Source organism: Mandrillus leucophaeus, unplaced genomic scaffold (assembly GCF_000951045.1).
Source record: "Mandrillus leucophaeus isolate KB7577 unplaced genomic scaffold, Mleu.le_1.0 Scaffold276, whole genome shotgun sequence".
NCBI classification, from domain to species: Eukaryota; Metazoa; Chordata; class Mammalia; order Primates; family Cercopithecidae; genus Mandrillus; species Mandrillus leucophaeus.
In genome coordinates, this window is record NW_012102876.1 from 2906526 (window position 1) to 2920175 (window position 13650).

Sequence of the window (13650 nt, forward strand, 5' to 3'; positions counted from 1 at the left end):
GGTTCATGCCTGTAATCCCAGCACTTTGGGAGGCCAAGGCAGGTGGATCACCTGAGGTCAGGAGTTCGAGACCAGCCTGACCAACATGGAGAAACCTCTACTAAAAATACAGAATTAGCCAGCTATGGTGGCACATGCCTGTAATCCCAGCTACTCAGAAGGCTGAGGCAGGAGAATCACTTGAACTTGGGAGGCAGAGGTTGTGGTGAACAGATCGTGCCATTGCACTCCAGCCTGGTGATAAGAGCAAAACTCCATCTCAGAAAAAAAGTAATTGGCATTACCAGAAATGATATTAATATTCTTTAGGTTAGGTGCCAGGGCTACTCTGAAAAAGCTACCACACAGAGCACTCAAATCCTGCCAGGTGGTTCACAATGAACCCTCTGGATAATGCCAGAAATCCTACATGTGAAGCATGATCACTGAAACATTCTGCGACTGTGATCTGGGCCTGCAACTTGCTATGAAGCTTTTCTGCTTCAGTGGGAGATGCCACTGCAAACTGAATTGTGGCTGGCAGGGCTGGATTCCTAGTGTGCAACATGGGCAGTCATTCAGAGCCCTGTGCTTAGACAGGCCTTGTGCTTTGTTTAATGCTTTGCTGTTGCTGTCTTGAAATTTTCAATAATATTTGAACAAAGGGCCTCATATTTTTATTTCACACCGGCTCCTGCAAATGGTGTTGTTTGTCCTAAGTGGCTACATATACCTGAGGCAGCACCAAGTAGTAGAAAGAGCATGTACTTTGGAGTTGATGGGGGTCAACTCCGATCCCAGTTCTATAACTTCCTAGCTATGTGAGCTTGGGTAAGTTACTTAACCTCTCTGGGCTTCAGTGTTATTGTATAAAAAATAGTGATTATAATGTCTAACTTTTAGAGTTGTTGGGGTAATTAAACAATATGTATTTGGTAATTGGTAATGTTGACAATGACAACAATGATTTGAAAACAACTAGTCAAGAAAGAATGAAATAACATACATTCATGTGAAAAGACAGCCAAAACAAAATGAACAGACAAAAAATGCCAAGCACGTAGACTTTGGAGTTGGGAAGAAACCTAAAGATAAGCTCCTAGGCTGAGTTGCTTTTACCTTTGCCCTTCCACAGCACTTTTCTCTTATGATGCATTTTTCCCCCATTAAACATTGAGACCCTCTGAGAACAGATACTGTGTCTATACTTTAAAAATATTTCCAGCTTCTTGCACAAAGCGTGACACAAAGTGGATGTTTAATAAGCGTTGGTTGAAATAATAAACTAGCTAAAAAATAATAATAAACTAGCTCATTATTTTATAGTTGAGGACTCTGAGGCCTAGAGAAATTAGGTGGCTTAAATAAGCTTACAAATCGTGTCCTTGGCAAAGCCAGGTCTGGAGTTGTCCTCTCTGTTTGTTTCAGAGGGATTAGTTATTGCCTGGGGGCCCTGTGTGGACCCAGCCCTTGGAGCTATTAAACACAATCACACAATCTTTATTGCTTGCTGAATTGCAATTATCAGATTATATAGGAAATGTTTAAGCATTTTATGTATGTGTATTTTTATTTGTTTTGAGTCAAAAATCAAAAGGGAAGAATGGTCATTGGAGCTAGAATATACTTGTGGCTGTCCCAGTGAAGTCCTAGAAAAAGTAATCCCTCAGCTTGCCTTTGCTGGAGCACATGGTTCAGGGACAGTTTAGGCTCCCCTTTCTCCTTTCCCAAATCCTCCCATGCATGAGCTTATCTGCTGTAATGCTGATGTCCTGGATGTGATTGATTACCCACCACTATCTTGGGGACCTGGGAATGACCTTCTGGATGCATTTGTAAGGAACCAGCTTGGGAAGAAAAACAAAAACTTGAAGGCATCCTCTAGTTGGCCTGAGATAAGGGGACCTCGGAGTCTTTTTTCATTAGCCTGGCAAAACAATCCAAACAATAAAAAATCCATAAGAAAATATTCTGCTTCCAGGAGCTTAAAAGATACTTCTCATTTCAGCCACCCAGTCACATGACACTATCCCTATGTAAGACAAACAAATGTTTTTGTGGGTGAGAGGATGAGAGGAAGGGAGGAAAGAAGAGAAGGGGAGGAGTTTAACAGAGAAAGGAAGGGAGGTATGATGAGGGAGGAGAGGTGAAAATACAGAAAAAAGTTAAGAAGTAAACTGAAGAGAGAGAGAGATGGAATATGTTTGGAAAGAGATGTGGGCCTAACATTTACCCAAATGATCCCAGGAGCTAACTCAAATCATCAGAATGAATCGATCCAAGTCACTTTGTTAAACTTACTTGGTACAAGAATAATTATTGTGTGCTGAAAGAAGCAGTGAGGTACAGTGAGACAGAATGGGTTTGAGTTTTGGCTCTCATAATTTGCTATGCAAACATACATCTGTTATTTCAAGTCCCAGGCCTCAGTTTTCCCATCTAGAACTAGGGGAAATAAATGAAACGAGACATATGAAAGTAATTTGAAAAATAGAGTGTGACACAAGCAAACACAGTCTCGAATTTACACTCAAGCTGGATCTATTCCACTTAAATCAAAACAGGCTTTGACGTGCCTCCAGCTTTTCTTTTCATGGACTCAGTAAAGTTTTCTACCTTGTGTTTTTAAAGTAAGTACATATATAATCCAGTGATCTTGTTACATCATTAGGCTCAGGTGGGCTCATTCCAAATCATGGCTACAACACTGAAATTAAAATATGAAAAGAAAAAAAGGTGTGTGGTTTACCCACCATTGTCTAGCAAATTTATGTAGTGGAAAGGGCAGATGTGGTTAGGAATGAGATCTGGTTCCGATTCCAGCTCCAATAGTCATCTGCTGTGTGGCCCAGGACAAGTTTCTCAGCCTCACTAAGCCACACTCTTCCCACTTGGGATATGGGAGCACCTCCCTCCCTATGATGTTATCATAAGGTAGCCAGACAAATGCCTAGCTGGCTCCTGGCATCTGTTAGAGCCTCTGCCTATGTTGATCATTGCTGTATCCTCAGTCCTAGACTATAGTAGGTATGAAATGTGCAGTACTTTCTCTTTTCCCTTCCTCTTTTCTATTCCTCTTCCTCTGTTCCCATGCCCACCTGCTCAGGTGTCTTTCCATTGCCACACAAGTAACACCTTTGATTTGGGTGTCTGAGATACTGCTTGAGAGCATTTTCTTTAAAGGCTTCAAGTAGGAAATGAAATCACACTGGCTTATGATTATGCACTGTCTTAGGTGTCAGCAATAAAAACAGACTCTGGAGAACACAAATGGAAGGAAATGTATTGGAGTGGGTATTGGAGAATAAAGAGAATTAACCTTAGAAATGAGTAGAAATTAGGGGAGAGTCAAGCCAAAGGAACCACGGCAATGGCACCTTGGTAGGAGTAGTTTGGTCAGCATGCCAGCCAGCCTGCTTTTGAAAGGACGACCTCCAGCTGTCTCCAGAGATAGCCACCCACCCACTGCCTGTTTTTGTATTGCTTCCCTGAGATTCACACTTCAGGGCAAGACCACTTGGTGTGCTGAGCCAAAGTCAATTACTGACCCTCAGATTGTGCCAGGGTTCTATGAGTGAGTGTTTATGTGTGAACGAGAGAGTGTGAGTGTGATTTTGTGCACTTTTGGTATGGAAGGTGAGTCCAACCTCACATCTAGAGAAGCCACAACAGTGACCAACCCTTACAGAGGGAGATTTTATGACAGACACCCATTAATAAAAATATGACAAATGTCCACTGCAGCTCAGAAGAGGGTCTTCAAGGAGGTCAGAGAATCCACAGCTCTGCTTTGTGCAGGGATGTCTCCTCTTCACCAGGGCATTTAGCATCCACTGGGGTAAATAGGGAGGATCCAGCTGTGTCTGCTCATTCCAAGTAGTTTTGAGAAAACAAAATCAACATTAAATTAAAGCAAATAATCAGAGATTTATTAACACTGAAAAAAATGGCATGGAAACAAAGTTGAATTCAGTTAAATGGTGAGTGAACAGTTCTTCAGATGACTTTTGCCTGATTTCCACACAGCTGTTTCTCCAAACCTGTCTGCACTCAGAGGCAGATGCTTGCAAGCAGCCCCCGTGTATTTCCCACACACTCTCAGCCCCCAGCAAACTCTTCTGAAGGCTGGGTGGCCGTGTCACTGATGGTGATGGCCCCTGCATCAGGAACTGACAGTCTGCTTCCTTTTTTGCTGTATACTTCAAACCCTAATTATACAAAAAAATAAATTCAAGACTCCAGCCCAGCAGCTGAATACACTTCTTGTTTGGGAAAGCCCAGTTTTCAGTAGAAAACGACTTCTGGCAAAAGCAGCTCCTGCCCCTCCCCCGCCTTTTGCCCCCAAGGTCAAGTATTCTGATGACTCTCAGGAGTCATTGGTCCCACTTCCTGCCAAACTGTGACAAACCAACCAGATGATCATGATTAATCACCCCCAAGTCCTTCATTGCCAACAATGGGACTGCCTCGGGGGCAATTTTGGAAGTCCCCATCACCTCCAAAATTTGATGGGGTTTAAGTTAGACTCGGTCCTCACTTTCACACAAAGGTTCACAGTTCGCATAGAGCTTCATGGTTTGCATGAAGATTTATTATTTGCCCTCTTATACATGTTATTTTATTTGGTCCTCAGTAATAGGGGACCAGGCTGCCATCACCTTTCTCTGGATTATTACAGTTGCCTCCTATCTTCCTCAAGGTCCACTCTTTTTTAAAACTTGAAGTATACTTAATAGATAATAAAAAGCATGCTGGGAATGGTGGCTCATGCTGTAATCCCAGCACTTTGGGAGGCCAAGGTGAATGGGTCGCCTGAGCTCGGGATAATAAAAAGCACAAGTCCAGCTGTTTTGCTTTGATGAGTTTGGACAATTGTATACACTGGGTAACTACCATGTGCAAAAAGAGATACAATATTTCCGTCACCCCAGAATAATTCTTTGTTTTTTTCTTTCCAGTCAATGTCTCCTTCCCATAGGCAACTACTTTCTGATTTCTATTACTAGGGACTATTTTTCTGTACATTGATTTCATTTTATATCATTGGAATCATACAGTATGTACATATCTGTGCTTTTTTTTTTCATGGATTTAAGACTCACTCATGTTGTGTGTATGAGGAATTCCTTCCATTGTATTGCTGAGTGGTATTCCATTGTAGAAATACACCACAATTTGCTTATTAATTCATTTTTTGGTAGAAATTTAGTGGCTTTTTCCTACATCATTTTTGCTACTATGAATACAACTGCTATAAGAAATTTTGTACAAATATTTTGTGAACATATGTTTTCATTTAACTTGGATAAATACCCAAGAATGAAATTGCTAGGTCATAGGGTAGATGTATGTTTAACTTTATAAGAAACTGCCAGACAGTTTTCCAGAGTAGTTTGTCAGATATATGAGTTGTCAACATCCAATCTTGCTTCCTCCAGTCATTTCTCCTCATAGGCTCCAGAGCAATCCATTTAAAACATAACCTTGATCCCATCACTTTCCCGCTTAAACTCCTTCAATGGCTTCCCATTGCCTTTAGGAGCAAGTCCAGATATTTTTCACGTAGCCTGCACGATTTGGCCCTCACTTTGCTTTCAGCTTTGGCTACTCCTTCCTGCATCTCCCTTTCCCCTGGTTTTCTGTGTTCTGGCCATACTGTGTATGTTTTTACTCCTTGACTGTGAAGCTCTTTACCTGCTCAGGGTTTTTGTAAGTGGGGTCCCTTTTGCTGGTCAGCCATTCTTCATCCACTTTCCTCTTTGCCTATTTATTCTTCCAGTCTCAGTTTAAAAGCGACTTCATCAGGGAGTTTCCCTAGGCCCTGCAGACTAAGTTACATGTTCCTGTGGGACCCTGGGCTTCTCCTTCCTAACATTCACTGCACTGTTGTCGTTTTACAAATGACAGTGCATATATTTACAAATGCATATATTTATTTCAATTTTTGAATAGCTTATACATTCATGTTGGTTCAAAATTCTCAAAAGATATTCTGTCAAAAGTTTATTCCCATCCATGTCCCCATTTGCCTGGCTTCCCAACCCACATTTTTCTTTTTAAAGGAACTTCTTGATTTCAGTTTTTTTCCCCAGAGATTTTTTTAATGCCTATACAAGATTTTGTATACATATACATATACACAAACATATATACACATACTATACCATTATAATGAATACTATTACAGTATAATATACTGTATTTGCATATATTAGCAAATAAGTAATTACTAGTACTATTAGTATTGCTAATACTTATGTATATAATTTTTACACATACGCATACTCTACACACTGTTCTGCACCTTGCTTTTTCCACACACTGTTACATTTTGGTAGTTTTCCATTTCAGAACTTAGAGAGCTTCCTCATTCTCTGTCATTGATGCCCAGAGTTCCACTTTATAGATGATCTAGGCCTCTGCTGATGGCCATTTAAATTGTTTTTAATCTTTTGCTATCATAAACAATGCCACAATAACAATCATATACAGATGATATTATGAGTGTGAGAACACTTGAAGCATAATTTCCTGGAAACCTAATTGCTGGTACAAATTGTATACGAGTTTGTATTTCAAATTTTTTGTTTTTGTTTTTGAGACGGAGTCTCGCTCTGTCGCCCAGGCTGGGGTGCAGTGGCCGGATCTCAGCTCACTGCAAGCTCCGCCTCCTGGGTTTACGCCATTCTCCTGCCTCAGCCTCCCGAGTAGCTGGGACTACAGGCGCCCGCCACCTCGCCCGGCTACTTTTTTGTATTTTTTATATTTTTTATTAGAGATGGGGTTTCACCGTGTTAGCCAGGATGGTCTCGATCTCTTGGCCTCGTGATCCGCCCATCTCGGCCTCCCAAACTGCTGGGATTACAGGCTTGAGCCACTGCGCCCGGCCCAAATTATTATTTTTGAGACAGAGTCTCGCTTTGTCATCCAGGCATAATCTTGGTTCACTGCAACCTCTGCCTCCCAGGTTCAAGCGATTCTCCTGCCTCAGCCTCCCAAGTATCTGGGATTAAAGGCATGTGCCACCACGTGTGGTTAATTTTTGTATTTTTAGTAGAGATGAGGCTTTGCCATGTTGGCCAGGCTGGTCTTGAACTCCTGACCTCAAGTGATCTGCCTGCCTTAGCTTCCCAAAGTACTAGGATTATAGGCGTGAGCCACTGCACCCAGCCTTGAGTTTGTGGGGGGTTTTTTTGTTTTTTGTTTTTTGTTTCTGAGACAGAGTTTCACTCTTGTTGCCCAGGCTGGAGTACAATGGCATGATCTTGGCTCACCGCAACCTCCACTTCCCAGGTTCAAGTGATTCGCCTGCCTCAGCCTTCCTGAGTAGCTGGGATTATAGGCATGCACCACCACGCCCAGCTAATTTTGTGTTTTTAGTAGAGACTGGGTTTCTCCATGTTGGTCAGGCTGGTCCCGAACTCCCGACCTCAGATGAACCGCCTGCCTCAGCCTCCCAAAATGCTGGGATTACAGGCATGAGCCACTGTGCCCGGCCAAGTTTGTGGTTTAATAAGTTTTGGCAAATTGCTTTCATTGGGATTGTACTACTTCATATTCCCATCCACAGTGTTTAAGTGCACCTGTTTCCCCTTGGCCTCACCCACATGTGTTGCAGAACATTTGGACATTTGGAGATCTGAGAGCAGAAAAACATTATTTCGGTATAGTTACTTTTAATTTGCATTTCTCACTTTAGGAGATAAGCATCTGGTAGGACTTGTTTTATTTTTAATTACTTAATATGTTGTAGATATCCAATATATCTGTTGATATAATAATAAAACATGTATTACATATTAATACATAACATATTATATGGTATGGTGTATATGTCTTAGGCATTTATATATTAAACATATGTATTATAGATTTATATATGTTAATGTAATATATTAAGCATATGGATTATATACTTACATAAGTATATGTATGTTAATGTAATATGTATTAAACATGTATAAGTATATAATATATACATATATTATACTTATATATAATATACATGTATAAGTATAAAATATTTGTAATGCATATGCTTTATATATTACATTAACATATACATATGTTATACTTATGTATAATATGTATAAGTATATAAAACATATGGTTAATATTACATTAACATATACATATGTACACATACATACATACATACATACATCTATATAGGCTAAATAAAAGAAAAAACTGAATGATGATCAAAGAGCTTAAGGTTAAATCTGTGCGTTTTAAGGACATGGAACTTGTAAGTGGAAACTTTCTGGGACCAAGTACAGTACACTTTTTTTTTTTTGAGACTGAGTTTCTCTGTTATCACCCAGGCTGGAGTGCAATGGTGCGATCTCAGCTTACTGCAACCTCCGCCTCCTGGGTTTAAGCCTCAGCCCCCCAAGTAACTGGGACTACAGGTGCCTGCTATCACGCATGGCTAATTTTTGTATTTTTAGTAGAGACGGGGTTTCATTATGTTGGCCAGGCTGGTCTCAAACTCCTGACCTCAAGTGATCTTCCTGCCTCAGCCTCTCCTGGCTTACAGGCATGAGCCACCACGCCCAGCCTAGTATTCTTTTTATTAATCTTTGCAGCTCATATTTCTAGGGTAGTTCAGAAGGAGAAAGGAAAAGATGATATCACTGAAAATGAGAAGGTAAGGCCAGGCACGGTGGCTCATGCCTGTAATCCCAGCACTTTGAGAGGTCAAGGTGGGAGGACTGCTTGAGCTCAGGAGTTCAAGACCAGACTGGGCAATATAGTGAGACCCCATCTCATTTTTAAAATCAAAAAAAATGAAAAGGTAAAATCTTAACTCTGATTTCTTATTAGTATTACTGGGATACTTTACACGATGGGATAGTTTACACGATGCCAGGTATTCTATTCAATGCCAACTAGAGAATGCCAGCTCAGGGCAGCTTCTGAGATCTTATAACTATGTTAGGAATATAACCTTTAGAGTCAATCAGACCTCAGTATGACTTTTAGCTCTGATATTAGCTGTGAGACTGTCTTCTCCCTAAGATGCAATTTCTCCACTGGTGAAAAGCAGATGACAACGCCTGCCTATAATAGAAACCTTGAGGTATCTGCTTAGCCCCTTGATTCTTTCTCTCTGGCTACTCGCCTCCTCTCTGTTTGTACCACATGATTCCAGGCCCCTGGCAGAGCTGATTGGACCCACGGTGGACTGACTCAAGTTAGGTCAGTCAGAATCTAAAAAATACTTAAGAATAACATCCAGAGGCTCTGTTAATTCTTGATCTGGGAAGTGGGGGTGACACCATGACTGGGTAACCCTATCTGACTACATGTTGGAGTTTGAGGGGGCCCAATAAGTAGCCTCCCCTTTCCTTGCCTCACTTGCAAACCAATTAAGGGATTCATGAGGTTATGGCAGAGGAGGAGTAACGCATGAGCTTTTTGCAGATAAACATGGTTTAGTGTGGCAATGCTGAACACATAATGAGAGAGACTTTTCGTAGACAACCCTGAATAGCCAGAGGCTGCTGCATGTAGATGGAGGGGAAAATACGAGGGGAAACAGTTGAACTATGAGTGCTTGGTCCCTTCCCCAAATTCATAAACCAAAATCCAGGAGTATAGCCCTAATGGAGGTTTTTGTACTTGGAAACAAGAAGGTTCACCCCGAAACAGAGATGCATAGAGAAGCAGGGTCAAAGACAATACCCTCTGGAGAAGTAGGTCCAGTCAGTGTTCTGACTTCCCAGTTTCTGCTTCTTGTCTCTCTTATGAAGCTCAGCCACACTTCCCACCCTTGAGTTCTCCCAGATACACATTATTTATAATTATGGGTATCCCTTTATTTAAATTCTTTCAGGTGGGTCTTGCAACTGGCAACCAAAAACCGTTTATTAAGACTCTAAGTCACACTTTTTTTAGGGTGAAGTTTATTTATTTTTTTATTATTTATTATTATTTTTTTGAGATTCTGTCTTGCTCTTGTCGCCCAGTCTGGAGTGCAGTGGTGCAATCTTGGCTCACTGCAACCTCTACCTTCCTGGTTCAAGTGATTCTCCTGCCTCAACCTCCCGAGTAACTGGGACTACAGATGCATGTCACCATGTGTGGCTAATTTTTGTATTTTTAGTAGAGGCAGGGTTTCACCATATCGGTCAGGCTGGTCTCCAACTCCTGACCTCGGGTGATCCACCTGCCTCGGCCTCCCAAAGTGCTGGGATTACAGGTGTGAACCACTGCACCCGGCCTTGGGTGAAGTTTAAAGAAGGAAATGAATGTAGGGCACCTGGCTTGGTAGACTCAACATATATTTAGTTTTATTCTTTACTTTTTGATGAGAAAGGGGATGGAGCAAAGCTCTGAGGCTCACTCAACTCATTTCCAGTTTGAATATGACACGAAACAAACTCCCAAATTTTGAAATTTCTACTTGACGGTCAAACAGTCATTAAAAGTAGCACATTTGCTATGAAAATGTTGCTGAAGACATGCCTATTATAGGCTGGAAAGACAGTGTTGGTTAGTAGCTGGAGTCAGATATACTTGGATAGTAATTCAGGTTTCAACTGCTACTAATTGGAAAGTCTTACAAAAGTCATCACCTCTGGGAGCCTAATTTTTTCAACCATAAAAGAAAAAACTAATTTGTTTGGTTGTTTCAAGCACAAAATGTGCTCTTGGTACATAGAGAGTACTCAGTAAATGACTGTTGTTATTGTTGTAATATTCTGAATGCTTTCAAGAAGGGTCAGGAGGGCCTTCCTTTCTGTTATTGAGAGCTACATGCCTGATTATGTTTTCATTTTTGCCTTGATTGCCAGGGAGTTCAGAATCAAATTTAAAACTTAATCATGGCAACCCTGCTACTATTAAGGTTGGCATATTTGTAAGTCCCTTTTCCTGGCTGTTGATTTTCTACTTCTAAAGCTTGTCAACCAACGAGAAGCAGCTTATCAACCAGACCAGACTACGGCATGCATATAAATGTATACGAACATTCATGCACACACACACACACACACACACACATTCCAGTCAAACAGTTATTTTTCAATGCAATTTTCACTTGGGTAATTCCCTGCCAAGAGAAAACATAAATCACTTTCCAGTCCAACATCCAGGGGCTCTACAAACCAGTCCAAGAGAAATTTAATCTGGGTCTACATAACAGAAACCGGGCAGCCAGCCAGCAAATTTTTGTTTTGTGTTTTAAGAGAAATGCAGCATGCTCCTTGTCAAGTGATGTCTGGGGTGATCAAGCTCACCCCTACAGGGCCAAGGGCTAACCCCGGAAAAGGTAACTTGGCGGCTTGTGCTAAAGAAGGGCCTCTGAAGGGGTCAACTCCCCTCGGTGAGTTAAAGGCTTCAGAAAATGCTACAGAATGAAATACTGAGTCTCAGCATTCAGGATGTTCATTCTAAAAGTGTCACAAATCAGAAGCTGACCCCAGTTGGGTAGGGGTGAAGAAGGCAGAGGGTGGGAGGGAAGCTGTGGAAATAAGCTGGGCTCTTGGAGGAAAGGAAGCCATACTGAACCTTTCACTAAAGGTTTTGGGGAGCCCTTGGACCATTTTAAACAATGTAGTCTTTCCTACTCTTCAACTCAACATTGATTACACCGGACTCAGGAGCTTCCTCATTATCATGTAATCACTATAACAACTCTTGGAGGTAAGTTTTATTACTTTTCCAGTTGAGTAAACTGAGAGTCACTGAATTGCCTAGGATTAAGTGGCTAGGTGGAGCCAAGAATTGAACCCAGGTCCAAGAGCCTTCAAGTCCAGTTTGCATTTTCCAGTTTGGCTCCAATGCAAGGGCAATATCTTATTTAACTCATTTTTTGTTTTATCTATCCCTTACTTCTTGGTCCCAGGTCTCCAAAATTTAACAGAGTTTGGTGGGTTGTAAAAGTCAAACATGACCTCATCATTTTGTTGTTGTTGTAGGCCCTAGAAATGGCTGTAGGAGTTGGCAAAATAAGTGCACTCTGAGGCCAGCAGCCCCTTTCTTCTCTGAGCACATTCTCTGTTCCTTTCACAGTCTTTGGGAGAAGAATTTTGCTCATGAGAGGTGTCTCAGGTGCCGACCTTTCTGTGCCTCCCTAACACATTCCTGCATCTAAATCAGAACTGGTCAATGTTTCACTCCTCCGCTATCCTCCCAGCCGTGTCTTCTGAATCTGGTGAACAATTAACCACCAGCAGCCCCTGCTTTTCCAGCTTTCAATCTTACCTCCTTAGAAGCCTCCCTACATTTACTGCTAGGTATCAATGATCTACCAAGCTTGAGAAGCACCAGGGCTTCCTCTCCATTCTTTAAGGAGCCTCTTGCATATCGTTTTACAATGATCTTGATGATACATGATTCTTCTCAAGGAAATATATCATAGGGAATAACCAAGTCAAAGCACCCACATTGACTCTTGAATTGTGTTTTCTGTTGGGAATTCTTTCAAAGAACTGGAGAAAACGGGCAAAGATTCCAGGCCAGTTCTGCCACTTACAAGCCAGGTGACATTAGTCAGTCTCTTAACTTCTGTGAGTCTTCTTTTTACACTTATTAAATGAGGAGGGTCATTCTTCCCTCTTAAGTTTGTCATATAGACTAAATGACAGTGTGTACAAAAGTGTTTGGCCCAGACTAGCAACTTAATCAGTATTCTTACATAAGAAACTGTAGTCTAAAGTTCATAAGATCATAGAATGCTGGACCTAGAAAATGCCTTGTAAAGCTTGTGTAACTTTAACAAGAGAGGAGGTCCAGAGAAAAAAGTCTGAGATATACATATTCAATGACCTTTCAGCCAGTTGGTGGCCTGTAGTCTAGTTCTGCTCTGTCCATTAGAAATATAATGTATAAGCCATACATGTAATTTAAAATTTTCCAGTAATCACGTTAAAGAAATAGAAGGTGGTTTATGCTGGTAATCCCAGCAACTTGGGAGTCTTAGGTGGGAGGATCACTTGAATTTGAGACCACCCTGGGCAACACGGCAAGACCCCATCTCTACAAAAATATTTTTTAAAAATGAGCTAGGTGTGGTAATGTGTGCCTGTAGTTCCATTTTTCTGAGAGGCAGAGGTGGAACTTGAGCCCAGGAGTTCAAGGTTGCAGTGAGCAATAATCACACCATTGCACTCCAGCCTGGGCAACAGAGAGCCCATCTCAAAAAAAAAAAAAAGTAGACAAGAACAGGTGAAATTAATTTTAATAATATATATTATTGAACCTGATGTATGTGATATATTATCATTTTAACATGTAATGAATATAAAAATTAATAATGAAATATTTTACATTTAGTAGCCCCAAAAAAGGGGTACTAAATTTTCAAAATCTGGTGTGTGTTTTGCATTCACAGCACAATCAATTCAGACTAACTACATTTCAACTGCTTAATAGTCACATGAGGCTGGGACCTACAGTGCAGGTATAGTTTAATTCAAGCCAGCAAACATTTTGTGCACCTGTTATATGCCAGGAAGTCTGTTAGATGCAGGAATATGAAGGTGAACAAACATACCAGGGTAATAGGCAGACAGCTCTGGAAAGCACAAATCATAATTCAATGCTGGGTGTCCCTTCCTGTCTAGGCTGCTGTATTATTTATTCATATGTTTGATTGAACAAATGTAGAAAAAAATTCTCTAGAGAATATCTACATCCTCAGGGCATTTTCTTTTGCTTAGGTAT

The 13650-nt window shown here is 41.0% G+C and overlaps 1 protein-coding gene across 1 annotated transcript in view; it reads left to right on the forward strand.

Annotated features, from left to right (window-relative positions):
• The window catches only part of FZD4 (frizzled class receptor 4), a 34347-nt gene extending 21235 nt beyond the window's left edge, over positions 1 to 13112 (forward strand). Inside the window, exon 3 of the mRNA XM_011984903.1 lies at positions 13065 to 13112. The gene's annotated coding sequence lies outside the window, so the exon portion shown is untranslated. The remainder of the gene's footprint in view (positions 1 to 13064) is intronic.
• Positions 13113 to 13650: the final 538 nt, after the last annotated feature.